At 53.1% G+C, this 27,407-nt stretch overlaps 1 long non-coding RNA gene across 1 annotated transcript; it reads right to left on the bottom strand.

Annotated features, from left to right (window-relative positions):
* Positions 1–525: 525 nt before the first annotated feature.
* Positions 526–24,863, bottom strand: LOC129640840 (uncharacterized). The gene is made up of 5 exons (XR_008708995.1): positions 24,670–24,863; positions 8,325–8,523; positions 1,989–2,072; positions 1,711–1,796; positions 526–917 (listed from the first exon to the last, which is right to left on the bottom strand). It is a non-coding gene; the product is annotated as an uncharacterized LOC129640840 (long non-coding RNA).
* Between the last annotated feature and the right edge of the window lie 2,544 nt (positions 24,864–27,407).

Here is a 27,407-nt window from a genome sequence, read left to right as displayed (position 1 = left end):
TAAGTGGCACATCAGGGGTTAATATTGTTATTAAATCTCCTTGCCTTTTCGCTTTTCTCCTAGCCTGGGTGAGACCCCCCTGAGGGAGTTTTCTCCAAGGAGCACGCTCTGAATATTGTGTACTAAAAGCTCCTTTGTTTAAAAAACTTTTTATCTTCCTCAGTCTTAGGCAACACTTTGGGAGGCTTTGGGGGCAAAGTGGGGAACTCCTGGGTCCTGGGAGGCACAATCGAAGGCGGTGGTGGTCTCCTTAAATCAGAAAGTGGTGGATAAGTTTTTTAAAGGTTTGTGCAGAGGGGGAGGGAGCTCGCCAGGGCTCTCGGCCGCAGCGTCCTGTAAGCCCTCTCCTTCCTCGGGAGGTAGACCACTTTCTCCCTCCTTTTTTTTTTTTCAATGGCAGAAAATATGATCTGTGCAGTAAATGGAGACTCACCACCATCCACCTCTATAGCCTCCCCCATAGGCTATTTAACAGCCTCGTGACGGAGGTCCAGGACATTTCTAATCATATTCCACAGTCAATAAATATTTGTCTATTCTTAGATGCAGAGAAATCCATTTTTAATTTTTTTTTTTAATTTTAGAGAATATTTTTATTTATTTTGTAACCTCTTTACCCTGGCTAAACTTCAGAGGGGACTAGAAAAGAAGCCTCAAGGTGAGGATCGAGTTCATCCTTGGGACTAGAGAAAATCCTTCTCCGGGAAACTCCTAGCGGTGGCCCTTTACCCCGACATGGAGGAGGAGGCATAGGGGGATGGGAGCGTCCCGAAGTTTTCCTCTTCTGTTCCGGAGATCCTTTAACTGTTTGGTAACTAAATCTTACGAACTGTCTGATCGGGGATGTTTCTCTCAACCTCCTAGGAGCAGATGGTCTGATTAGGGATGTTTTCTTAAACTTTTAGGAGCATCTTTAGCTAAAAAAAAAAAACAAAAAAAAACAATCCTCATCAGAATGGCATCGAGCTGCTGTTTCCTCTAAACCTTTTTCAAATTGAGGGGAGAGCTGATCTTTCTTTTCATCCCTATCTTTTACATGCTCATTGGCAGTCATAGCGGCTAGCCATTCATTTAGCTGTCGATAGCTAGGTATAGCCTCTTCATTTTCACTTTTCTTTATAACAGGTACCTTTTCAGATTTGCTTTTTTGTTTAACAGGTACTTTTCCAACTTTACTTTCCACTTTAACAGGTACCTTTTCAAATTCATGAGCTGGATCTAAAACATCTCTAGTCATATTCCACAGAGGAAAGGTGTAAGTAGGGATTTTTTCCAAACCTTGCTGAGCACAATAAGCTCTTAGCTGTTTTCCTAGTTTTTTTCAAGATATCTAGGTTAACAGTGCCTTGTTGTAGAAACCAAGGGCAGTGGTCTTGTACAAATGTAAAAAAATGATTGAATGGAAGATGTTTTAACCTTGATTCTTCTTTTACTTAATAACTGTAAAATTACTCCTATAAAGAGCTGTCTTTCATTTGATTCAGTGTTGCCCATGTCAGAAAATTAAGGATAGTAAAAGATTTTGCTTTTAGCTATCTAAAGATTAGGCCCTTTTTGTCAGCCTTTTTAGAAACCGTTTTTTCTCTCTAACTCTTCAACACTTCCCACTCCTCTCGCCCTGTCTATTCTACAGGGGGATCTGCAGCCCCCTAAGTGGGATCCTATCTGTCCCGAAAACTGAACACTGGGGGAATGGGGTTGGGGATTTACCTTCGAAATGCCTGTCTCGGGCGCCACCTGCAGAGGTCCAGCCCCAGCTGATCCAGGGTATTTGAAGGGAAGATGGAGTAGGCGACCTATTTATATATTTATTTATTCATCAAAGATATAAAGAGTAATAGAATGAGGATAGCTCAGTAGGAAAATTCAGTGGAGAAAAGCAGCTGAGTAGCTTGGTTTACGCGGAAAATCAATATAACCCATGACACCAGGTTAGCTCTGACCACGGAGGCTGCAAGTGCCCTCTAGAATAGAGGAAGTTGCCCCACCTTAGACACCTTATCGAGTAGGTCTTCGAAGCCCAGGCAAATAAATGGTCGCAGAGGATATCCGCGCTCCAGATGGACACTCATCTGAAAATTGAGGGGAATAATGACATGGGGAGACCAAGCGTTGGCGAGCAAGGCCCGTAACTTTATTTTCAACACAGGTTTTAATACCCTAAGTTACACATAGAGGATAATAGGGGATGCAAAGTCAGCAGTCTTTAATCCTTATCAAAAACCAGGGTTTCTTTTCTGCAGATTTATCGTATTAAAATGGTTTAGATGATTTACATCATCTTCTGGCCAGAAGACCTATTAACATTTTATGACTCTTGACAAAGACTTATCAACCATAAGAGTTATTTTCTCTAAGAGTAATTGTTTAAGGTTTGGCGCCATCTTTCGAAGATAAAATTGCATTCCTATAGGGAGGATGTGTAATGGGTTTACAAAAAAGAAAAGAATTTATTACCTTAAGGGTCTAAAGTTACTAACATCAAGGCCAGTACTTATTTTTTCTACATACCAACTATATTAATTAACACACATTCAAGGATACAATTCAAGGGATGTGGAAACTTGGCAAAAAGGATTGGTTCATCAATGAAATCTTTTACTAGTTTTATTCTGACAGTTTCTAACTCTCTGAGAGGCTCTAAGCTATTTGAATATCTTAAACTTCCCGTGCGTCTCGAGGCTGGGAGACTGTACACAATCGTATGCATAGCTGTAGGAGACCGGGTAAACTTGTCAGGCGAGTTAGAAAACCATCTGAGGGGTTTGGATTTAAACACTACTAATTGCCCAGGAACATTATTAGTTGGAGCTGTAAGTTAGCTCTTTGACAGAGAGAGTGAGATGGTGGTAGGGGACATCCGCAGTAATGTCAGAGGTGAGAGAACAAAGCCATAAAAAAGGCAGACTTTGGTTTTTGGGGGTAGATGCTCAAGAATATACGGGGGAACTCCCGGAGGCTCGATCCCGCCTTTGCGTATGCCGAGACTCTTTCCTCATGACATTTGTCATGAGTGGAATGTCTCTCGCTGGCTCCCGGCAATCTTCCATTGCACCAAACGCAGTGGAGTCCCGAGAGGCCCCTCCCAACACCACAGTATCAGTGTCTTCTCAGAGGAACCCTGAGCAACTCCCTGAGGTCACCGGCACAAGTCGAGGGAACACAGGGTCTCCTGCCGCAACCCGAGAAAGACCTCAAGAGTCCGTCTTCAACGCGTCTTGAGGCCGGATTCCCCTACCATGACTCGAGAGCAATGACACGCTCCCCCTCGCCATGTGCATGGACACCTCACTTCACTGGCGCCACATGAGAGGCTCCCTGAGCTCCCCGTCATACCTCGTGAGAAACCCCACACTGGCGCCGCAGCTCGGGAAAACCCACGAGACGCCACCGTCATCGCGAGATTGGGGACTTCTTCCTGCCTGACCTGGAGAGCAATCCCTGGTCCTTTCTCCAAACTTCACAGGAGGCTTTACTCCCTTTAGGCCACTCAATGGGCTCCAAGAGATACCTGTCGCGACTTGAGAGGAGAGCAGAGTACTTTGTTTCCCCTCGAGATGAGGCCTTACCTTGGGTGAGTCTGGAATGCAACCCCGAGATCCCTGTTGCCCCTGGAGAGGAACATTATGTCCTGGACAAAAGCCTAGATGAGGTCTGTTTTGCCCTACAGTGACTCGAGAGCAACACCCATCTCTCCCTCGCAATTCGAATGGAAGATTGGTCTTCACTGGGCCAACACAAGAGGAAGTCTGAATTTCCCGTTGTAACTCGAGAATCCCGCCGCAACTCTTAAAAACCACGTGGTTCCCCATTCATCGCAATATGAGGCCTTTGCCCGCTACAGAGTCTCAAGAGAAGTCCCATGTTTCGTCATAAAGTTCGAAATGCTACTTGGCACCCTTGATGCGACCCCAAAAGTTCCCCAATATACCGGTCTCACTCCAAGGGAACACCGAAGTTCGTGGCACCACTTCATTTGAGCCCCTTCTCCGCTCCTGATCACGGCAGGAAGGTCGATCCCCCTGCTTTGTCTAGAAGGGGTTCCCGACCTTCATGGCGCACCTCAGGATGAGGCCAGTCTCACGAAGAAATTCGAGACGTAGCCTCGTGTTGGTGCCATGTGCCGAAAGACCCTGATTTCTCGGTCTTGCTCTTGATAAGAACCCGATGCCCGGACACCTCTTCTAAGGCAACCCTGTGGATGAAGGCACTACACGAGGGGGCACTGGCAACCCTGTTCATCGTCCGGAAAATCCCACAGGATCCACATACAGCTCCACAACTGGCCTGTCACCCCTTAAACAATGAGAGAGGCAAGCGGAGTTCCCTTCCTCAGACAAGACGAGGCCTTAGTATCCAATCCCAACTCTGCAGGCACGCTTCGATCTGAGTCAGAAATGGAGAGGAAACCTGAGGTTCCTGCCTCAACCTGAGATGAGGCCCTCTTCCATTAAAACAAACCCAGTGGAGTCCCGAGAGGCCACTCCCATCTCCACAGTATCCCTGACTTCTCATAGGCATTCTGAGAAGCTCCTTGAGGCCACCGGCAAACGTCGAGGGAAATAAGGGTTTCCTGCCACAATCGAAGAAAGACCTCGAGAGTCCTTCTTCAATGTGTCTTGAGGTCAGATTCCCCTACCATGGCTCGAAAGCAATAACGCGCTCCCCCTCGCCACGCACATGGAGACCTGACTTCCCTGGCGCCACATGAGAGGCTCCCTGAGCTCCCTGACGTACCTCGTGTGAAACCCCACACTGGCTCCGCAGCTCGAGAAAACCCACAAGACCCCTCCGTCATCGGGAGATGAGGGCCATCTTTTCCTGCATGGCCTGGAGAGCAGTCCCAAGTCCTCTCTCCAAACTTCAAAGGAGGCTTGACTCCCTTTATGCCACAAAGTGGGCTCCAAGAGGTGCCCGTCGCGACTCGAAAGGAGAGCGGAGTCCTTTGCTTCCCTTCGACACGAGGCCTGACTCCCTGGGTGAGTCTGGAATGCAAACCTGAGATCCCTGTGGCCCTTGGAGAGGAACCTTAGGTCCTGGACACAAGCCTAGATGAGGTCTCCTTTGCCCTGCAGTGACTCGAGCGCAACCCCCAGCTCTCCCTCGCAACTCGAATGGATGATTGGACTTCCCTGGCCCAACACAAGAGGAAGCCTGAAATCCCCGTCGTAACTCGAGAATCCCGCCGCAACTCGAGAAAAACCACGTGGCTCCCCCGTCATCGCAAGATGAGGCCCTTGGCCGCTACAGCGTATCAAGAGAAGTCCCACGTTCCATCCTGAAGTACAAAACGGTACTTGGCACCCTTGATGCGACCCCCAAAGTTCCCTGACATACCGGTCTCACTCGAGGGAAACACCAAAGTTCACGGCACCACTTCCTGTGAGCCCCTTCACCCCTCCTGATCGCGACAGGAGGGTCGACTCCCATGCTTTGTCTGCAAGGGGTTCCCGACGTTCCCCGCGAACCTCTGGATGAGGCCGGTCTCATGAGGAAATTCGAAAAGTAGCCTCATGGTTGGTGCCACATGCTGAAAGATCCCGAATTCCCGGTCCACTCTAGATAAGAACCTGACGCCCGGACATCTCTTCGAAGGCAACCCTGTGGATGAAGGCACAACACAAAGGGACACTGACATCCCCATGCATCGTCTGGAAAAACCCGCCGATTCCACTCACAGCTCCAAATGTGGACTGTCACCCCGTGAACAACTCGAGAGGCAAGTGAAGTTGCATTCCTTCACACAAGACGAGGCCTTACCCTCCTGGCCCAACTCTTCAGGGACCCTGCGGTCGGAGTCAGAAATGGAGAGGAAGCCTGAGGTTCCTGCCTCAACTAGAGAAGAGGCCCTCTTCCATTGAACCAAACTCAATGGTGTCCCGAGAGGCCCCTCCCAACACCACAGTATCCCTGAATTCTCAGAGGCTCCCTGAGAAGCTACCTGAGGTCACTGGCACAAGTCGAGGGAACCCAGAGTTTCCTGAAGTAACCCGAGAAAGACTTGGAGAGTCCTTTTTCAACGTCTCTTGATGGCCGATTCCCCTACCATGACTCCAGAGCAAGGACGCGCTCCCCTCGCCACAAGCAGGAAAACTGACTTCCCTAGTACCACACAAGAGGCTCCCTGAGTACCCCATCGTACCTCGTGAGAAAACACACAGTGGCGCCGCAGTTCGAGAAAAACCACAAGATGCCCCCGTCAAGGAGAGATGGGGGCCTTCTTTTCCTGCCTGACCTGGAGAGCAATCCCTGGTCCTCTCTCCAAACTTCACAGGAGGATTGACTCCCTTTAGGCCACTCAGTTGGGTCCAAGAAATACCCGGTGCGACTCGAGAGGAGAGCGGAGTCCTTTGCTTCCCTCGAGACGAGGCCTGACTCCCCGGGTGAGTTTGGAATGCAACCCCGAGATCCCTGTCGCCCCTGGAGTGGAACATTATGTCCTAGACACAAGCCTAGATGAGGTCTATTTTGCCCTACAGTGACTCGAGAGCAACCTCCATCTCTCCCTCACAATTTGAATGGAAGATTGGTCTTCCCACGGTCAACACAAGTGAAAGTCTGAATTTCCCATCGTAATTCGAGAATTCAGCCTCAAGTCTTAAAAACCATGTGGTTCCCCCTTCATTGCAATATGAGGCCCTTGCCAGCTAGAGTCTCAAGAGAAGTCCCACGTTCCATCCTAAAGTTCGAAATGCTACTTGGCACCCTTGATGCGACCCCAAAGTTCCCCAACATACCGGTCTCACTCCAGGGGAACACCGAAGTTCCCGGCGTCTCCAGGGAAGTCCCATGTTCCGTCCTTAAGTGCGAAACGGTACTTGACACCCTTGATGAGACCGCAAAAGTTCGCCGACACGCTGGGTGCCTCGAGGGGAACACCGAGGGTCCCGGCACCACTTCATCTGAGCCCCTTCTCCCCTCCTGATCGCGACAGGAGAGTCGATTCCCCTGCTTTCTCTGGAAGGGGTTCCCGGCCTTCCTGGTGCACCTCAGGATGAGGCCGGTCTCAGGAGGAAATTCGAGACTAGCCACGTGTGAGGTGCCACGTGCCGAACGACCCTGATTATCCGGTCCGCTCTTGATAAGAACCCGATGCCCGGACACCTCTACGAAGGCAACCCTTTGAGTGAAGGCACAACACGAAGGGGCACTGACACCCCCGTGCATCATCTGGAAAAACCCGCAGGGTCTACACACAGCTCGACAAGGGGCCTGAGACTCCCGGAACAACTCGAGAGGCAACCAGAATTCCATTCCTCAGACAAGACGAGGCATGACTCTCCTGTCCCAACACTGCAGGGACCGTGCAGTCGGAGTCAGAATCGGAGAGGAAGCCTGAGGTTCCTGCCTCCCCTCGAGATGAGGCCTTCTTCCATTGCGCCGAACCCAGCAGAGTCCCGAGAGGCCCTGCCAACTCCACAGCATCCCTCACCTCTCAGAGTCACCATGGGAAGTTCCCTATAGTCCCCTGCAGAAGTCGAGGGAAACGAGGGTTTCCCGCCGCCACCCGAGAAAGACCTCGAGAGTCCTTCTTCAACGCGTCTTGAGGCCCTAGTCACTTCCCATGACTCGAGAGTGATGACCAGCTCCCCCTCGCCATGCGCATGGAGACATGAGTTCCCTGGCACCGCACAAGAGGCTCCCTGAGGTCCTCGTCGTGCCTCGTGAGAAAACCCCCATGGGAGCCGCAGCCTGAGGAAACCCATGAGACGCCCCCGTCATCGCTAGATGAGGGCCTTCTTTTCCTGCCTGGCCTGGAGAGCAATCCCGAGTCCTCTCTCCAAACTGAAGAGGAGGCTCGACACCCTTGAGTCCACTCATTGGGGTCCAAGAGATCCGTGTCGCGACTTGAGAGGAAAGCGGAGTCCTCTGCTTCCCCTCGAGGCGAGGCCTGACTCCCTGGGGGAGTCTGGAATGGAAACCCGAGATCCCTGTCTTCCCTTGAGAGGAATATTAGGTCCTGGACACACGCCTCGATGAGGTCTCTTTGGCCCTGTAGTGACTCGAGCAGAACCCCCAGCTTTCCCTCGCAACTCCAGGGGAAGATTGGGCTTCCCAGGGCCAACCCAAGAGGAAGCCTGAAATCCCCGTCGTTTTCGAGAATCCAGACTCAACTCGAGAAAAACGACGTGGTTCCAACGTCTTCACAGAATGAGGCCCTTGCCCGCTACAGCGTCCCCAGGGAAGTCACATGTTCCGTCCTGAAGTGGGAAACGGTACTTGGCTCCCTTGTTGCGACCCCTAAAGTTCCCTGAAATGCCGGGTTCCCTCGAGTGGAACACCTAGAGTCCCGGCCCCACTTCATCTGAGCCCCATCTCCCCACCTGATCACGACAGGAGAGTCGATTCCCCTTCTTTGTGTGGAAGGTGTTCCCGGCCTTCCCGGCGCACCTCAGGATGATGCTGGTCTCACGAGGAAATTTGAGATGAGCCACGTTGGTGCTGCCACATGCCGAACGACCCCGATTTCCTGGTCCGCTCTTGAAATGAACCCGATGCCCGGACACCTCTTTGAAGGCAACCCTGTGGGGGAAGGCACAAAATGAAGGGGCAATGACACCCCTGTGCATCTTCTGGAAACACCCGCAGGTTCCACACACAGCTCGACAAGGGGCCTGAAACCCACTGAACGACTCAAGAGGCAAGCAGAGTTCCATTACTCAGACAAGATGAGGCCTGACTCTCCTGTCCCAACCCTGCAGGGACCCTGCGGTCGGAGTCAGAAATGGAGAGGAAGCCTGAGGTCCCTGCCTCCAATCGAGATGAGGCCCTCTTTCATTTCGTCAAACCTAGTCGAGTCCCGAGAGGCCCCTCTAAGTCCTCAGTATCCCTCACCTCTCAGAGGCACCTGGGTAGTTCCCTAAGGTCCCCGGTAGAGGTCGAGGGAAATAAGTGTTTCCCGCCCCTACCCAAGAAAGACCTCGAGAGTCCTTCTTAAATGCGTCTTGAGGCCCTAGTCCCTCCCATGACTCCAGAGCAATGACGCGATATGCCTGGCCACACTCATGGAGGCCTGACTTCTCTGGCTCCACACGAGAGGCTCCCTGAGCTCCCCATCATATCTCGTGAGAAACCCCACACTGACGCCGCAGCTCGAGAAAACCCATGAGATGCTCCCGTCATCAAGAGAGGAGGGCCATCTTTAACTGAATGGTATGCAGATCAAGCGTGAACCTTCTGTCCAAGCTACACAGGACGCTTGACTCCCTTTAGGCCACTCATTGGGCTCCAAGAGTTACACGTCGGGACTCGAGAGGATAGTGGAGTCCTTTGCTTCCACTCGAGACGAGGCGTGACCCACCAGGTGAGACTGGAATGCGACCCCGATATCCCTGTTGCCCCTGGAGAGGAACACTACGTCCTGGACCCAAGCCTAGATGAGGACTCTTTGCCCTGAAGTGACTCGAGAGCAACCCACAGCTCTCTGTGACAAGTTGAATGGAAGATTGGACTTCCTGGGCCAACACAAGAGGAAGCCTGAATTCCCCGTCGTAACTCGAGAATCCCGCCGCATCTCGAGAAAAACCACGTGTTTCCCTCGTCATCGCAATATGAGGCCCTTGCCCGCTAGAGCATCTCCAGAGAATTCCCACGTTCTGTCTTGAAGTGCGAAACTGTACTTGGCACCCTTGATGCGACCTCAAAAGTGCCGTGACATACTGGTCTCACTCGAGGGGACCACCGAGGTTCCCGGCACCACTTCATCTGAGCCCCTTCTCCCCTTCTGATCGTGACCGGTGGATCGATTCCCCTGCTTTGTCTGCAAGGGGTTCCCTACCTTCCCGGCGAACCTCAGGATGAGGCCGGTCTCCCGAGGAAATTCGAGACGTAGCCTCATGGGTGGTACCACATGCTGAAAGACCCCAATTTTCTGGTACGCTCTTGAAAAGAACCCGATGCCCGGACACCTCTTTGAAGGCAACCCTTTGGATGAAGGCACAACACGAAGGGGCACTGACACCCCTGTGCATCGTCTGGAAAAACCCGCAGGTTCCACACACAGCTCAACAAGTGGCCTGTCACTCCGTGAACAACTCGAAAGGCAAGCGGAGATCCATTCCTCCACAGAAGACGAGGCGTGACTCTCTTGTCCATACTCGGCAGGTACTCTGCGACCCGAGTCAGAAATGGAGAGGACCCCTGAGGTTCTTGCCTCCATTCGAGATGAGGCCCTCTTCGATTGCACCAAACACAGTTGAATAACGAAAGGCCCCTCCCAAATCCACAGTGTCCCTGACTTCTCAGAGGCACCCTGAGAAGTTGCCTGAGGTCACCGACACAAGTCGAGGGAACGCAGGGTTCCCTGCCGCAACCCGAGAAAGACCTCGAGAGTCCTTCTTCAATGCGTCTTGAGGCCCAATTCGCCTACTATGACTCGAGAGCAATCACGCACTCCCCTTCACCACATGCACGGAGACCTGACGTCCCTAGCACCACACGAGAGGCTCTCTGAGTTCCCCGTCGTACCTCGTGAGAAAACTGATACTGGCGCCGCAGCTGGAGAAAACCCACGAGACGCCCCCGTCATCGAGATATGAGGGCCTTTTTTCCTGCATGGCCAGGAAAACAATCCCGAGTCATCTCTCCAAACTCCATAGGAGGCTTCACTCCCTTTACGCCACACAGTGGGCTCCAAGAGATACCCGTCGCGAATCGACAGGAGAGTGGAGTCCTTTTTTTCCCCTCAAGACGAGGCCTGACTCTCCGGGTGAGTCGAGAATGCAACCCTGAGATCCCTGTCGGCCCAGTAGTGGAACACTAGGTCCTGGACACAAGCGTAGATGAGGTCTATTTTGCCCTGCAGTGACTGGAGAGCAATCCCCAGTTCTAACTCGCAACTCGAAAGGAATACTGGATTTTCCTGGCGCCACACAAGAGGCTCCCTGAGATCCCCGTGGTACTTCATGAGACACCCCACACTGGCGCCGCAGCTCGAGAAAACCCACGAGACGCCACCGTCATCTCGAGATGAGGGCCTCCTTTTCCTGCATGGCCTGGAGTCCAATCCCGAGTCCTCTCTCCAAACTCCACAGGAGGCTTGACTCCCTTTAGTACACACATTGGGCTCCAAGAGATACCCATCGCGACTCGAGATGAGAGCGGAATTCTTTGCTTACCCTCGAGGTGAGAACTGACTCCCCGGATGAGTCTGGAATGCAAACCCGAGATCCCTGTCGCCCCTGGAGAGCAACATTAGATCCTGGACACAAGCCCAGATTAGGTCTCTTTTGCCCTGCAGTGACTCTAGTGCAATCCCCAGCTCCCCCTCGCAACCCGAATGGAAGATTGGATTTCAAGGCCAACAAGAGGAAGCCTAAATTCCCGGTCATAACTCGAGAATCCCGCCGCAACTCGAGCAAAACCACGTGGTTCTCCCGTCATCGCAAGATGAGGCCCTTGCCCACTACAGCGTTTCAAAAGATGTCCCAGGTTCCATCTTGAAATGCGAAACGGTACTTGGCACCCTTGATGCGACCCCAAAAGTCCCCCAACACGCCGGTCTCACTCAAGGGTAACACCGAGGTTCCCGGCACCACTTCATTTAAGCCCCTTCTCCCCTCCTGATGGTGACCGGTGGGTCGATTCCCCTGCTTTGTCTGCAAGGGGGCCCGACCTTCCCTGCACAACTCAGGATGAGGCCGGTCTCATGGGTAAATTCGATACGTAGCTTTGTGGGTGGTGCCACTTGCCGGAAGACTCCAATTTCCCGGTCCGCTCTTGATAAGAATCCAATGCTCGGACACCTCTTGGAAGGCAGCCTTGAGTATGAAGGTACAACACGAAGGGGCACTAACACACCTGTGCATCATCCGGAAAAACGGGCAGGTTACATACACAGCTCGACAAGTGGCCTGTCACCTCGAGAACAACTCGAGAGGCAAGAGGAGTCCCATCCTCCAGAAAATACGAGGCCTGACTCTCCTGTACCAACATGCAGGGACCTTGCGATCTGAGTCAGAAATGGAGAGGAACACTGAGATTCCTGCTTCAACTCGAGATGAGTCCCTCTTACATTCCACCAAATGCAGAGGAGTCTCGAGAGGCCCCTCCAAACTGCACAGTATCCCTGACTTCTCAGAGGCACTCTGAGAAGCTCCCTGACGTCGCAGGCACAAGTCAAGGGAACCCTGGGTTTTATGCAGTAACCCGAGAAAGACCTCGAGAGTCCTTCTTCAACCCGTCTTGCGGCCCGATTACCCTACCATGACTCGAGAGCAATGACGAACTCCCCCTAGCCATCTCATGGGGACCTGACTTCCCTGGAGCCACACGAGAGGCTCCCTGAGCTCCCTCTCGTACCTCGTCAGAAACCTGGCACTAGCGCGGCAGTCTAGAAAACCCACGAGATGCCGCCGTCATCGCGAGATGAGGGCCTTCTTTTCCTGCATGGCCTGGAGAGGAATCCCGAGTCCTCTATCCAAACAGCACAGGAGGCTTGACTCCCTTTAGGGCACACAGTGGGCTCCAAGAGATACCCATCGCGACTCAAAAGGACAGCGGAGTTCTTTGCTTCCCCTCGAGACAAGGCCTGATTCCCCGGGTGAGTCTGGTATGCAACCCCCAGATCCCTGTCGCCCCTAGGGACGAACATTAAGTCCTGGACACAAGCCTAGATGAGGTCTATTTTGCCCTGCAGTGACTCGTGGACAATCCCCAGCTCTCCCTTGAAACTCGAATGGAAGATAGGACTTCCCTGGGCCAACACATGAGGAAGACTGTATTCCCCGTCGAAACTCGAGAATCCCGCCACAACTCGAGAAACGCCACGTGGTTCCCCCGTCATCGCAATATGAGGCCCTTGCCCCCTACAGCGTCTCAAGAGAAGTCCCACGTTCCGTCTTGAAGTGCGAAACGGTATTGGCACCCTTGATGCGACCTCAAAAGTTCCTCGACACACCGGTCTGACTCGAGGAGAACACCGAGGTTCCCGGCACCACTACATCTGGGCCCCTTCTCCCCTCCTGATCGTGACAGGAGGGTTGATTCCCCTGTTTTGTCTTGAAGGGGTTCCCACCTTTCCCAGTGCATCTCAGGATGAGGCCGGTCTCACGAGGATATTCGAGACATAGCCTCGTGGATGGTGACACATGCCGAAAGACCCCGATTTCCCGGTTCACTCTTGATAAGATCCCAATGCCCGGACACCTCTTTGAAGATAACCCTTTTGATGAAGGCACAACACGAAGGGGCACTGACACCCCCAGGTATCGTCCGGAGAAACCCGCAGGTACCACACACAGCTCGAGAAGTGACCTGTCACCCCGTGAACAACTGGAGAGGCAAGCAGAGTTCCATTCCTCCACACAAGACGAGGCCTGACTCTCCTGTTCGAACTCTGCAGCGAAACTGCGATCCGAGTCAGATCTGGCCCAGGGGAAGTCAGGAGAGGAAACATGAGTTTCCTGCCTCCACTCGAGATGAGGCCCTCTTCCATTGCACCGAACCCAGTGGAGTCCCGAGAGGCCCCTCCCAACTGCACAGTATCCCTGACTTCTCAGAGGCACCCTTAGACCTTCCTGAGATCACCGGCACAAGTCGAGGGAACCAAGGGTTTCCTGCCCCAACCCGTAAAAGACCTCGAGAGTCCTTCTTCAACGCGTCTTGAGGTGAGATTCCCCTACCATGACTCGAGAGCAATGACGTGCTCCCCCTAGCCACGCGCATAGAAACCTGACTTCCCTGGCGCCACAGGAGAGGCTCCCTGAGCTCCCCATTATACCTCGTGAGCAACACCACACTGGAGCCGCAGCTCGAGAATACACACGAGACGCCCCAGTCCTCACGAGATGAGGGCCATCTTTTCCTGTATGGCCTGGAGAGCAATCCTGAGTCCTCTCTCCAAACTCCACAGGAGGCTTGACTCATTTTAGGCCACACAGTGAGCTCCAAGATATACCCGTCGCGACTCGAGAGGAGAGCGGTGTCCTTGGCTTCCCCTCGAGACGAGGTCTGATTCCTAGGGTGAGTCGAGAATGCAATGCCGAGATCGCTGTCGCCCCAGCAGAGGAACATTAGGTCCTGGACACAAGCCTAGATGAGGTCTATTTGGCCCTGCAGTGTCTCGAGAGCAATCCCCAGTTCTAACTCGCAATTCGAATGAAAACTGGACTTCCCTGGGCCAGTTGAAGAGGAAGCCTGAATTCCCCGTCGTAACTCGAGAATCCCGCCACAACTCAAGAAAAACCACGTGGTTCCCCCGTCATCGAAAGATGAGGCCCTTGCCCGCTACAGCGTCTCAAGAGAAGTCCCACGTTCCGTATTGAAGAGCGAAAAGTTACTTGGAACCCTTGATGCGACCCCAAAAGTTCCCCGACATACCAGTCTCACTTGAGGAGAACACCGAGGTTCCCGGCACCACTTCATCTGAGACTCTTCTCCCCTCTTGATCGCGACAGGAGGTTCGATTCCCCTGCTTTGTCTGGAAGGCGTTCCCGACCTTCCTGGCGCACATCAAGATGAGGCCAGTCTCACGAGGAAATTCGAGACATAGCCTCATGGGTGGTGCGACATGCCAAAAGACCCCGATTCCCTGGTCCGCTCTTGATAAGAACCCGATGGCAGAACCCAACTCGAAGGCAATCCTGTGGATCAAGACACAACACGAAGGGGCAGTGACACCCCGGTGCATCGTCCAGAAAAACCCGCAAGTTCCACATACAAATCGACAAGTGGCCTGTCACCCCATGAACAACGCGAGAGTCAAGCGGAGTTCCATTCCTCCACACAAGACGAGGCCTGACTCTCCTGTCCCAACTCTGCAGGGACTCTGGTTTCCGAGTCAGATCCGGCGCATTCGAAGCCAGGAGATGAACCCTGAGGTTCCTGCCTCAACTTGTCATGAGGCCCTCTTCCATTGCACCAAACCCAGTGGAGCTCCGAGAGGCCCCTCCCAACTCCACAGTGACCCTGACTTCTCAGAGGCACGCTGAGAAGCTTCCTGAGGTCACTGGCACAAGTCGATGGAACCCAGGGTTTCCTGCTGCAACCCAAGAAAGGCCTTGAGAGTCCTTCTTTAACACGTCTTCAGGCCCAATTCCCCTACCATGACTCGAGAACAATGACGGGCTCCCTCTCACCACGTGCATAGAGACCTGACTGCCCTGGCACCACATGAGAGGCTCACTGAGCTCCCAGTCTTACTTAGTGAGAAACCCCACACTAGCGCCACAGCTCGAGAAAACCTACGAGACGCCCCAGTCATCGGGATATGAGGGCCTTCATTTCCTGCATTGCCTGGAGAGCAATCCCGTGTCCTCCCTCCAAACACCAGAGGAGGTTTGACTCCCTTTAAGCCACTCAGTGGGCTCCAAGACATACCCGTCCAACTCGAGAGGAGCGCAGAGTCCTTTGCTTCCCCTCAAGACGAGGCCTGACTCCAGGGTGAGTCTGGAATGCAACCCCGAGATTCCTGTCGCCCCTTGACATGAACATTAGGTCCTGCACACAAGCCTTGGTGGGGTCTCTTTTGCCTTCAGTGACTAGAGCGCACCTCCAGCTCTTCCTCGAATCTCAAATGGAAGATAAGACTTTTGTGGGCCAACACAAGAGAAAGCATGAATTCCCTGTGGTAACTCAAATATCCCACCGCAACTCGAGAAAAACCAAGTGGTTCCCCAGTCATTCCAAGATGAGGCCCTTGCCCGCTGGAGCACCCCAAGAGAAGTCCAACGTTCCATTTTGAAGAGTGAAACGGTACTTGGAACGCTTTATGCGACCCCAAAAGTTACCCGACATACCTGTCTCACTTGAGGGAAACACCGAGGTTCCCAGCAGCACTTCATCTGAGCCACTTCTCCCCTCCTGATCGCCACAGGAGGGTCGATTCCTCTGCTTTGTCTGGAAGAGTTTCATGACCTTCGCGGCACACCTCAGGATGAGGACGGTTTCATGAGGAAATTCGAGACAACCCACGTGGGTGCTGCCAAATGCTGAACGACCCCGATTTCCCAGTCCGCTCTTCATAAGAACCCAATGTCCTGACACCTCTTCGAAGGCAACCCTGGGGATGAAGGCACAAATCGAAGGATCACTGACACCCCCGTGCATCGTCTGGAAAAACCTGCAGATTCCACACACAGTTTGACAAGGGGCCTGAAACCCGATGAACAACTCGAGAGGCAAGCGGAGTTCCATTCCTCAGAAAAGACGTAGCCTGACTCTCCTGTCCCAACTCTGCAGGGACCCTGCGGTCTGAGTCCGAAACAGAGAGGAAGTCTGAGGTTCCTGCCTCCCCTCGAGATGAGGCCCTCTTCCATTGCGACAAACCCAGCGGAGTCCCGAGAGGCCCCGCCAACTCCACAGTATCCATCAACTCTCAGAGACACCCTGGGAAGTTCCCTAAGGTCCCCGGCAGAAGTCGAGGGAAATGACTTTTCCCGACACAACCCGAGAAAGACCTCGATAGTCCCTCTTCAACGCGTCTCGAGGCCCTAGTCCCCTCCCGTGACTCGAGAGCCATGACGCGCTCCCCCTCGCCACGCACAGGGAGACCTGACTTCCCTGGCGCCGCACGAGAGGCTCCCTGAGATCCTCGTCGTGCCTCGCGAGAAAACCCCCAAGGGCGCCGCAGCTCGAGGAAACCCCTGAGACGCCCCCGTCCTCACGAGGTGAAGGGCCTTCTTTTCCTACATGGCCTGGAGAACAATCCCGAGCCCTCTCTCCAAAATGAAGAGGAGGCTTGACTCCACTGAGGCCACTAGGGGGCTCCAAGAGATCCGCGTTGCGACTCGGGAGGACAGCGGAGTCCTTGGCTTCCCCTCGAGACGAGGCCTGGCACCCCGGGGGATCCTGGAATGCAACCCCGAGATCCCTGCCTTCCCTTCATAGGAACATTAGGTCCTGGACACACGCCTAGATGAGGTCTCTTTGGCCCTGCAGTGACTCAAGGCAGCCCCCAGCTTTCCCTCGCCACTCGAATGGAAGACGGGGCTTCCCAGGGCCAACAGAGGAGGAAGCCTGTAATCCCCGTCGTCACTCGAGAATCCCACCGCAAATCGAGAAAAAACACGTGGTTTCAACGTCTTCGCAAGATGAGGCCCTTGCCCACTACGGCGTCTCAAGGGAAGTCCCATGTTCCGCCCTGAAGTGCGAAACGGTACCTGACACCCTTCGTACGACACCCAAAAGTTCCCTGACACGCCGGGTTCCCTCGAGGGGAACACCGAGAGTCCCGGCACAGCTTCATCTGAGCCCCTTCTCCCCTCCTGATCGCGACAGGAGAGGCGATTCCCCTGCGTGGTCCAGAATGGGTTCCCGGCCTTCCCGGCGCACCTCAGGATGAGGCCGGTCTCACGGGGAAATTCGAGACGAGCCACGTGGGTGGTGCCACATGCCGAACGCCCCCGATTCCCCGGTCCGCTCTTGAGAAGGACCCGAGGCCCGGACCCCTCTTCGAAGGCAACCCTGTGGGTGAAGGTACCACTCGAAGGGGCACTGACACCCCCGTGAGTCGTCCGGAAAAACCCGCGGTTTCCACACACAGCTCGACGAGGTACGTGAGACACCCTGAGCAATTCGAGAGGCAAGCGGAGTTCCCTTCCTCAGACAAGACGAGGCCTGACTCTCCTGTCCCAACTCTGCAGGGACCCTGTGGTTGGAGTCCGAAAAGGAGAGGAAGCCTAAGTTTCCTGTCTCCCCTCGAGATGAGGCCCTCTTCCATTGCGCCAAGCCCAGCGGAGTCCTGAGAGGCCCCGCCAACTCCACAGCATCCCTCACCTATCAGAGGCACCATGGGAAGTTCCCTCAGGTCCCTGGCAGAAGTCGAGGGAAATGAGGCTTTCCCGCAGCAACCCCAGAAAGACCTCGAGTGTCCTTCTTCAACGCGTCTGGAGGCCCTAGTCCTCTCCCATGACTCGAGAGCCATGACGCGCTCCCCCTCGCCACGCGCACAGAGACCTGACTTCCCTGGCACCGCACAAGAGGCTCCCTGAGATCCTCGTCTTGCCTCGTGAAAAACCCCCACGGGCGCCGCAGCTCGAGGAAACCCCTGAGAAGCCCCCATCCTCGCGAGGTGAGGGCCTTCTTTTCCTGCCTGACCCAGACCGCAATCCTGAGTCCTCTCTCCAAACTGAAGAGAAGGCCTGACTCCCTTGAGGCCACTCAGTGGGCTCCAAGAGATCTGCGTCGCGACTTGAGAGGAGAGCGGCATCCTTTGCTTGCCCTCGAGGCTAGGCCTGACTCCCCGGGGGAGTCTGGAACGCCACCCTGAGATCCCTGTCTTCCCTTGAGAGGAACGTTAAGTCCCGGACACAGGCCTAGATGAGGTCTCTTTGGCCCTGCAGTGACTCGAGTGCAACCCCAAGCTTTCCCTCGCAACTCGAATGGAAGATTAGGCTTCCCGGGGCCAACACAAGAGGAAGCCTGAAATCCCCGTCGTAACTCTAGAATCCCGCCGCAACTCGAGAAAATCCACATGGTTTCAACGTCTTCGCAAAATGAGGCCCTTGCCCGCTACGGCGTCTCAAGGGAAGTCCCAGGTTCTGTCCTGAAGTGCGAAATGGTACCTGACTCCTTTCATGCAACCCCCAAAAGTCCCCCACACGCCGGTTTCTCTCGAGGGTAACACCGAGGGTTCCGGCCCCACTTCATCTGAGCCCCTTCTCCCCTCCTGATGGCGACAGGAGAGTCGATCCCCCTGCGTTGTCTGGAAGGGTCCCCGGCCTTCCCGGCACACGTCAGGATGAAGCCGGCCTCACTAGGAAATTTGAGACTAGCCCGTGGGTGGTCCCACATGCCGAAAGACCCCGATTTCCCTGTCCGCTCTTAAAAAGAACCCGAGGCCCAGACACCTCTTCGAAGGCAACCCAGTGGGTGAAGGCACAACACGAAGGGGCACTGTCACCGTCATGCATTTCCGGAAATACCCGCAGGTTCCACACACAGCTCAACAAGGGGCCTGAGACCCCCTGAGCACCTCGAGAGGCAAGCGGAGTTCCCTTCCTCAGACAAGACGATTCCTGACTCTCCTGTCCCAACTCTGCAGGGACCCTGCGGTCGGAGTCCGAAACGGAGAGGAAGCCTGAGGTTCCTGCCTTCCCTGGAGATGAGGCCCTCTTCCATTGCGCCAAACCCAGCAGAGTCCTGAGAGGCCCCGCCAACTCCACAGCATCCCTCATCTGTCAGAAGCACACTGGGAAGTTCCCTAAGGTCACCGGTAAACTTTTATTGCACAAGGTCCCCATGAAAAGGCCCACGCAGCAGGACAGCCACAGATTCTGTCTGCCATTAAAGGGCAGTAAGGTGCCCTCCCCTCTTCTTTGCTGCCTCGGCGGCCACCAGGGTGCAATTCGCATACCCTTCCCTTTCCCATCCTAGCAGGTGCTCCAGGGCCCGCTGGCCTACAAAGTGCCAGAAGCAGGGCTGGGCCAGCCGGCCAGAATTCAGGGTTCTGTCCCTTGGACTTCCAGCAGACACTAGGCTGCTTGGGAAAACCGCGCAGACTCTGAGGATTTTCAGCAGAGGGGTGGAGCGGTAAAGGCCTTGACCCCAAAGACGAGGCCTTCCTGCGACCGCCAGGTTGGGGAGCTCTGAGACTGTGCCAACACAGGGCGGAATACATGGTTCCCTGCTCCACGCAGTCCCCGTTCCCTTACCTGTGTTCCGCACCCCTCCGCTGTGGCCAATGGATGCCGATCCTTGGGGATCCAGGAGTTCACGAAATGGGCATTCCCAGCCGCAATGGCGACCCCCAACAGCACATCTGGAAAGCCCTCCCCCACCCCCGCCAGGAGCCGACCCCCGCTGCGAACGGACCCCCACCCCGCCCCGCGCCGCCAGGTTTCGTCCCGGCCCTGCCGGGCTCCCGGCGGGTTCCCAGCCATATTGGCGACCCCCGGGAGCACAACAGGGACCGACCCCCCACCCACAGCGAGCGGAATCACGACCTGTGCAGCCCAGGTTTACCCCACCCTGGCTGCGCTCCCGGCGCGCTTCCAGCCGCAGTGGCCATCTCCGAGAGCACAACTGGGAAGCCCTCCCCTACCCCCGCCAGGAGCCGACACCCGCCCTGCGCCTCCCGGGGCGCCCCACCCCTGCCGCGCTCCAGGGGCGCTGCCCACCTTCACCAGCGGCTCTCGGTGAGCCCCGTCCCCACGCCCGGTTCCAGGAGAGGCTCTCGGACCTCGCTGCTGCCGCCAGGTCAAACATGAGGACAATACATACACCCCACAGAGACAATCCAAGCTGTCTATGATTTAGGGATAAAACGAGGACTACAGAAAGGCAAGATGACCTGACCTAGGAGGGCCATGATATTCTATAGAACCAGACAAAGTTGGTTACCAAGGAAACTTTTTTCCTTGGAACCCGGAAAGCTGGTTCTTTGCATATGCAATGACCAACAATTAGCTTGTTACCCAAGCCTGCCTTACTGCCACCTCCATCCCCCCACTCCCCAGAAGACTGGCTCAAAGAAATATTTTAAATCTCAGGCGGAAACCTGGAAGATGTCTTGTCTGTCTGTTTGGATTAAGGTATGTGTCAGTGTGAGCCTTGTGTTTTTTGATAATATTGCTCAAGTTCTGTGTTCTGATTTCAATGGTCTCAAGACAAGGCAGCCCTTCCAAATCAAACTGCTGGAAATACAAGAAAACATTGACCTAAATGAATGTCAGAGTCCCGTGAACTGGGAACTAGTCAATATTAAATATCTAGTATTTTTGGTTTTGCTCCTCCATTATAGACATGTCTAAGAGTCAACAACATTAAGCACAACATGTTCATAGTGCCTTGGTTTCTTTTGAGGTAAAAATTGCTCTATTGTTATATCTGTCACAAGCTTGTCAGCAAGAAACTACCTGGAAACGACAACAACAAAAGTAAAAAATGTAAATGTGATATGAGCTTTTAGACAAACTCTTTACAATAATTATACTCTAAAATATCTGCCTCTCATAGTCTTGATTGAAGGCAGAGGAGAAGGGGATGACAAGGGTACGATGGTTGGATGGCATCACTGACTCGATGGACATGAGTTTGAGCAAGCCCCTGGAGCTGGTGACAGACACGGAAGCCTGGCGTCCTTCAGGCCACGGGGTCCCAAAGAGTCAGACACGACTGAGCAACTGAACTGAACTGAACTAACAAACGTTTCTCCAGGTGTTTTGGTTACCCGAGTTTCTATCCTTGTGACGACAGTGTATTGAATAGCTAGGTCATTTCCAAATAAATGAAAGTTCTGAAACATTCACGACTTGAAAGGACCTCCCTTTTACACAGAAACAATAGAGATTTTTGACTCTCCATGAATAGTGTCTGGCACCATCCTGACATGTTAAATGTAAGAAAGCAATTGTTTTGTTTTGTTTTGTTCTGCTCTTGGGGGTGGGGGGAGGGGGGCGGGCTATAGCCAATGCCAATATAAAAGTCAGTTCTTGGTTGCTGAAGGGAAATGTATGACTTGTTATTACAAGAATGTATGGAATGCAATCACACTTTAAGAAGGAAAACGAAGTAGTTCTGTCTTACAGGTGGCATTTTCAGGACGGGAGAAGCAAAGGAATGGGTACAGAATGGGATAAGGAGGTTGTAGGGAAAGTAGGCCCCCAGAAAAGAGTTTTGTGCCTAGCACAAGTTTTCTTGAGATGTTGAACTGCCTTTGCTAATGGAGTTTAAGTTTCTTTACCTCTTAAGTGATCTCTTCTAGGTTGACCTAGAACAGAAATCTTTTGTTAGCTTTGGCTAAGAGGAGAAGTATTGTTTCACGATGACATATGTGATCCTACCTGACTGTTCTCATCCCCTTTGATATCTATGCACTGCTGCTGCTGCTGCTGCAGCTGCTAAGTGGTTCAGTTGAGGCCGACCCTGTGCCACGCCATAGATGGCAGCCCACCAGGCCCCGCAGTCTCTGGGGTTCTCTAGGCAAGAACACTGGAGTGGGTTGCCATTTCCTCCTCCTATGCATGAAAGTGAAAAGTGAAAATGAAGTCACTCAGTGGTGTCCGACTCTTAGCCACCCCATGGACTGCAGCCTACCAGGCTCCTCCATCCTTGGGATTTTCCAGGAGTGGGGTGCCATTGCCTTCTCCCATATCTGTGCACAAGCCTGCCTAAATAATTGACTTCTAGCCAACTTTGGGATGCCCATGACCACCCACCCTTACCAGGCAACAGAGAAGAGAAAAACACTTACCACAGGAGGTTCTGATAAGGAACAAGGAACTAACAAGCTCCCACCTACCAGGAAGCTGCAGAGGTCAACAAGAGGTCAGCAAGAGATGAGAGACTGCAGTCCAGAGGTCCTAGCTACTTCCATCTAGCAACAAACACCCAGCATAGTCAAAACGATTTCAATGTTAAAGAATAAATAAATAAATAAATAAATAAAAGGACAGAAGTTCTTTGAACACATGTCTGAATTTAGGGGTGAGGCATTACATATGTGTCCCAGGATAATCTTAAAGTGTCAGAAAGTAAAGAAATTAAAGACAACTATCAAGCTGTCCAAACTGATAAAAATGAATGATTACACAGTTTTATCTGTATACATTAGCAGATAATAATCTGAAAAGGAATTTTAAAAAATTCCCTTTCAATAATATCAACATGAATAAAACACTTTGCCATGGATGTAACGAGGATGACAAGACTGGCACACTGGAAATTATACACCCTGGCTGAAAACTATCCTGAATACATGGACAGATATTCCATAACGATGGAAAGACTTAAGATGGCAATACCATGGAATGCATCTTCAATCTGAAATGAAGATTTGATATGATTTGATCGCTCAGAGCTTTTGTGTCATCAAGTGTTATTAAAGTATTAAAGAGATAGAGAAAGCTGCTGACTTAGACTCGAGGCGGGGTGGGGGGGGGGTAGTAAGTGTACCCCCTGCTGGTCTTTAGCCAGATATTGTACAGGCACTAGCAGTCAGCTAAGGAAAGAAAGGAACTGTTTCAGGGAATGGCACCAGGCCCCTCCCCCACGACATGCATTGAGATAATATTGGCAGCAGGTGAGTCATCCTGGGCCAAAACTTGATTGACATGAATCTTGAAGAAAGGCAGTATTGCAGGCAAATATATCATTTCCTTAACATAGATAAGGAGAACAAGCTAGGAGGAAAACATGCTGTTTTGTTCAAATCGCTTCTGAGCCTTTTGGGGGAACTGACCTGAAGGCAGAGTCTAGCGGAAATACATAGGATATTTACATCGCTTAAGACAAACATTTTCTTAGGAAAAAATGCATTGCTTAGCTCAAGGTTTGTCTGCGAAATTCTTACACATCAGGAGATGGCTCCGAGCTGGGTTTCCACACACAAGAACATCCATGCAAAGGACAAGCCTGCACAGCCCATCTGCCCCCCTCCCGCACAGCCAGCAGCATTTCCAAGTGACCTCCTAAGGCCTTCCCCAAAATACAGGGGCACCTCTGGGTTTCCTGTTTCCCTCACTTCGAACACTTTTCTTAAAAAAAAAAAAATCCTGCACACTTCTTGATAGAATGCCACAGTGCAAGGAATACAGTCCTTCAATATTTAAACCTCCATTTGCAAAACACTTGGAGCTTGGTTTTGTTTTGTTTTGTTTTTTAATTACACCACCACATAATTTAAAGCTTTTACACGTTCTAATTATTCAGTTCCAAAACACCAAACTTTTATTGCACAGGGTCCTCATGAAAAGGCCCACGCAGCTGGACAACCACAGATTCTGCCATGAAAGGGCAGCAAGGTGCCCTCCCCCCTTCTTTGCTGCCTGGGCGGCCACCAGGGTTTGAAATCCATGCACCCTACTAAGTTTCTAGGGTGCAATCCATGGACCCTTCCCTTTCCCATCCCAGCAGGTGCTCAAGGGCCCGCTGGCTTACAAAATGCCAGAAGCAGGGCTGGGCCAGCCGGCCAGAGTTCAGTGTTCTGTCCCTTGGACTTCCAGCGGACACTAGGCTGCTTGGAAAAACCGCGCAGACTCTGAGATTTTTCAGCAGAGGGGTGGAGCGGTTAAGGCCTTGACCCCAAAGGCAAGGCCTTTCTGCGACCGCCAGGTTGGGGAGCTCCGAGAATGTGCCAAAAGACGGCGGAATACTTGGTTCCCTGCTCCACGCAGTCCCAGTTCCCTTACCTGTGGTCCGCAGCCCTCCGCTGCACCCAAGGGATGGCGATCCTTGGGGACCCAGGAGCGGACGAAATGGGCGTTCCCAGCCGCAGTTGCAACCCCCGAGAGCGCAACTGGGAACCCCTCCCCATCCCCCCCGTGAGCCGACCCCGCCCCGCTCCTCCAGGGTTAGCCCCGCCCCTGCCGCGCTCCCTGCGCGTTCCCAGCCTCAGTGGCGACCCCGGGAGCACAACTGGGACCGACCCCCACCCAAAGCCATCTGAATCTCGACCCGCGCAGCCCGGGTTTACCCAGTCCCGGGTGCGCTCCCGGCGAGTTTTCAGCCTCAGTGTCCACCTCCGAGAGCACAACTGGGAAGCCCGCCCCCACCCCCGCCAGAAGCCGACCCCCGCCCCACGCCGCCCGCGTTCGCCCCGCCCCTGCACGGTCCAGGTACCTTCCCAGCTTCTAGCGTTCACGCCCGGGTAGGAGCAGGATGTAGGAGTATGGGAGATGTGTCTGGAGCCTGACAGCCTCAGCTCCGCTCTGGCCTGCCCTTTGGACCTAGGAGCCAGGCCAACTTGCAGAGGGCTTAGGGCCCCATTGTATGCAAACTACCAAGGCCTACCGCAAGGAGAGCTCTGTCCGAGGGAAGGGAAGTGCCCCAGGCTGCGTTCCCAAGCTGTTGCTTGGCAATGCAGACTCAGCGGTAAACGGAGGGAATCAGGCTCTCTGTAGCCGCAGCTTCACACACAGGTGTGTCTCCGTAGGAATCAAGAAAGATCCTGACAGGGTGAGGTTCATTAGAGCTATACTAAAGAGCAAAGGCTTGTCCATGTGGTCTTGCCTTCCCCTGTGCCTTTGGGTCTCCAGGCTCGGCCCCAGCTCCGTGGAAACAACCCCTGAGAAAATATCTTCAAGATCCACTTTTCCCAGTGTCTGGGAACCGGGGTTCGTAGGAGGAGAGAAAAGCACGCCTCCATCGGGAACAAAAATGCAGCCCACCTGCCTGTGTTTTGAAGCCTCTATTTGGAAGGAATGGGTTAGCTTCTCCTAAAGGAGACCTCCAGATCCGCTCAGAAGTCGGTAATTCCAGAGGCAGGGTACTGGTTCCTGACTGCCCTTTGCTAGCCTTACAAAGATATTCCTAGATTCTAGAGTTATTTTCCATGAAGGAGCAGGCTTCGGGAATGTGTCAGATGGGACTGGCTCCTTATTGACCTCAGCTCAGCTATTGCCTTTCCATTCAAACTAGGACAAGGCCCTACTTTATGAAGGGTAAGGGTCTTCTTCTTTGCAAACTGCCAAGGGCTACAGCAATGAGACCTCTGTCAAGGTGAGGGAAGCCTAAGAGGATGGATTCTCAAGCAGGTGCTTTGCCACAAAGCATCAGCACCCCACGGAGAGAATCAAGCTCCCTGTGCACCAATGTTGGGAGTGTAGCTTCACACACAGAGTTGTCTCTACAGGAGCCAAGAATGTTCCTGAGAGATTAGGTTCACTAAACCTCTCCTACAGAGCATAGACCTGTCAATGTGGTTTTTGCCTTCCCCTGTGAGTTGGGTCCTCGAGGTCCGCCACACCTCCGGGGAAACTGTCCCTGAGAAAAGATCTCCAGGAACCGCTTCGCCGAGGCTGGGAAATGCTGTTCACAGGAAGTAAGGCAAAGCGAATCTCCTGCAGAGTAAAAGAGGCCTTACAGTCCCTGGAGGAGCAGGCTGCCAGAGTGTGTGAAACCTGACTGTTGCCTTACTGGCCTCAGCTCCGCCATTGCCTGTTCATCCGAGCTAGCACCCAGGCCTACTTGGAAAAGCGTTTGGGTGCAGATTTCTACAAAGTGCCAAGGGCTACAGCAGTGAGAATTCTCTCAGTGGTAAGGGAGAGCATTTTATGGATTCTCAAGCTGTTTTCTGAATGACAGCGTCAAAATGAACAGAGAGAATCAGGCTCTCTGTGCCCCTATGTTAGGTACGCAGCTTCACACACAGAGGTGTCTCTATAGGAGCCAAGAATGCTCCTGAGAGATGAGGTTCACTAGAGGTCTGCTACAGAGCATAGACCTGTCCATGTGGTCTTGCCTTCCCCTGTGCCTTTGGGCCCCGGGCTCGGCCCCAGCTCCGTGGAAAGAACCCCTGAGAAAATATCTTCAAGATACGCTTTTCCCAGAGGCTGGGAACTGGAGTTCATAGGAGGAGAGAAAAGCAAGCCTCCTTCGGGCACGAAAGGCCGCCAACCTGCCTGTGTTTTGAAGCCTCTATTTGGAAGGAATGGGTTAGCTTCTCCTAAAGGAGACCTCCAGATCTGCTCAGAAGTCGGTAATTCCAGAGGCAGGGTGCTGGTATCTGACTGCCCTTTGCCAGCCTTGCAAAGACATTCCAAGATTCTAGAGTTATATTCCATGAAGGAGCAGGCTTCGGGAATGTGTCAGAGGGGACTGGCTCCTTATTGGCCTCAGCTCAGCTATTGCCTTTCCATTCAAACTAGGACAAGGGCCTAGTTTATGAAGTGTAAGGGTCTTCTTCTTTGAAACTGCCAAGGGCTACAGCAATGAGACTTCTGTCAAGGCGAGGGAAGCCTAAGAGGACGGATTCTCAAGCAGGTGCTTTGCTACAAAGCATCAGCACCCCACGGAGAGAACCAAGATCCCTGTTCCCCAATGTTGGGAGTGTAGCTTCACACACAGAGTTGTCTCTATAGGAGCCAAGAATGTTCCTGAGAGATTAGGTTCACTAAACCTCTCCTACAGAGCATAGACCTGTCCATGTGGTTTTTCCTTCCCCTGTGAGTTGGGTCCCCGAGGTCCACCACACCTCCGGGGAAACTGTCCCTGAGAAAAGATCTCCAGGAACGGCTTCGCTGAGGCTAGGAAACGCTGTTCACAGGAAGTAAGGCAAGCGAATCTCCTGCAGAGAAAAAGAGGCCTTACTGTCCCTGGAGGAGCAGGCTGCCAGAGTGTGTGAAACCTGACTGTTGCCTTGCTGGCCTCAGTTCCACCATTGCCTGTTCCTCCGAACTAGGACCCAGGCCTATTTGGAGAAGCGTTTGGGTGCGGATTTCTACAAAAAGTGCCAAGGGCTACAGCAGTGAGAATTCTCTCAGCGGTCAGGGAGAGCATTTTATGGATTCTCAAGCTGTTTTCTGAACGACAGGGTCAAAATGAACTGAGAAAATCAGGCTCTCTGTGCCCCTATGTTAGGTACGCAGCTTCACACACAGAAGTGTCTCTATAGGAGCCAAGAATGTTCCTGAGAGATGAGGTTCACTAGAAGTCTGCTACAGAGCATAGACCTGTCCATATGGTTTTGCCTTGCCCTGTGAGTTGGGTCCCTGAGGTCCGCCCCAGCTCAGGGGAAGGAGCCCCTGAGA

Source organism: Bubalus kerabau, unplaced genomic scaffold, assembly GCF_029407905.1.
Source record: "Bubalus kerabau isolate K-KA32 ecotype Philippines breed swamp buffalo unplaced genomic scaffold, PCC_UOA_SB_1v2 scaffold_41, whole genome shotgun sequence".
Taxonomy (NCBI): domain Eukaryota; kingdom Metazoa; phylum Chordata; class Mammalia; order Artiodactyla; family Bovidae; genus Bubalus; species Bubalus kerabau.
The sequence above is the reverse complement of the archived record's forward strand: the minus strand, read 5'-3'. Positions and strand labels throughout refer to the sequence as shown.